The sequence below is a fragment of the Thermobia domestica genome, chromosome 5 (genome assembly GCF_964235325.1).
Source record: "Thermobia domestica chromosome 5, izTheDome1.hap1.1, whole genome shotgun sequence".
Taxonomy (NCBI): domain Eukaryota; kingdom Metazoa; phylum Arthropoda; class Insecta; order Zygentoma; family Lepismatidae; genus Thermobia; species Thermobia domestica.
Window position 1 is genome coordinate 88,721,711 of NC_137458.1, and position 1,841 is coordinate 88,723,551.

The window sequence follows — 1,841 nt, forward strand, 5'->3', positions numbered from 1 at the left end:
TTTGATTATTATTGATGACCATATGCGAGAAGTGAATAGTGATATTGTTGATATGTTCACGAAAGGATCGCATCATCGAAATATTAGTGTGATTTTTATAACACAAAATGTATTTCATCAAAGTAAAGCAAATAGAAATATGAGTTTAAATTGTTCGTATTTGGTTTTGTTTAAAAATCCACGTGACAAGTCACAAATCAAGCATATGAGTTATCAAATCATGCCTGAGCATCCACTGTTTCTACAAGAAAGTTATGCAGACGCAACAAGAAATCCACGTGGCTATTTACTGATGGATCTTAAACAAGATACACCCGATGAAATGCTATTTCGTACAAATATTTTTTCCGACGATTTGCATCATTATGTTTACGTACCAACAAAACGTTTAAATTATTGTGCATGTGAAAAGAATGACTTAGTCTGTCACGATGTCTCCTACAGTGAAACACGCTGATCTGCTACGTGCTCTGCACAAAGCTAAACCAAGATTGCGTAAAGCTGTTATTGCCAATGCAGACGCTTCATTAATTCATAGTATTTGTGGATGTTGTTATAATATCTTAAAAGGCAATGTTCCACTGACAAGTGTGCAGAAGTCAAGATTAAAGCGTTACAAGAACACGCTCCGCTATCTCGTAGACAATACAAAATCATTGGATAAAAAGAAGAAACATTTAGCAGTACAACAAGGGGGATTCTTACCTGCATTATACTTGCACCTATTGTAGGAAGTGTGTTATCCAATATTTTGTTTAAACAACAAACATCATGGAACATAGCAAGAAGATGGTTTTAGTGCCACCAGAAATGCTTCAACGAATGCATGCATCATCATCCCGTGTGAGTGAAAATCGAGAATCTAATCTCGATCGTGAAATGCAATCTATATTAAATACATCGTATCCAAGTGATGAAGAAAAATGGAATCAGTACAATAGAATATTACAGAAATATCTTTATGTGATACGTAAACAAGAAGAACCAATACCACTTACAATTACATCAATGAAACCTGATGGTGACGTCCCGAATGTTGACGATAGCACGAAGCAAGAAATTTTAGCCGCAATACCACAAATGTATCGTAAGAAAGCCGAACTACTATTCCGTCGTTTAAAACAAGATGACGCAATTACGTGGGATCATAAAGGAACAGTGCAGGCCCGTATCCAAGGGGGTCTAGAGGGGCCGGGCCCCCCTAAATTTTTACTGGCCCCCTCTAAAATTTTCACTTTAGGTTTGCAAATGAACTATAATATGGGATGAACTAATATTTTTGGATCGGGCCCCCCTAACTTTCACCGGCCCCCCCTACATTTTAGGGCTGGCCACGGGCCTGGAACAGTGTACATCAATGATAATAAACTACATGGATTCAATATTGTAATTTAATGTGCGATGTGACTCGACCGTGGAAACATTCTAATCCTCAAGGCTGGGAATTGGTTTGCAACTACCTTGCATCGTCAAACACACCTCAAGAATTGATTGGTAATCCACGAAGATTAAACTATATTGTCAAGCATAATAGTACAACAGCATCTGAAGGATCTGCACCACCAAAACCGGCACCTGAATTATTTTCTTCCGGAGAAGAAGAAGAAGAAGATGATGATGATGTTTTAGAAGTCCGACCAAAAAGAAAACGTATCGTTCCACAATGGTCAACGTACAAACCATGAACAGAAAGTTGAAATCCATTTATTACAATCCAGTACATCCTGCATCATTTTCTACAGCAAAGAAATTATGGCAAGCCACAGGAAAATCTATATCTTTAGCCAAAATAATACTTTGGTTAAACAAACAACCTACCTACACGTTACATCGTCCTGTAC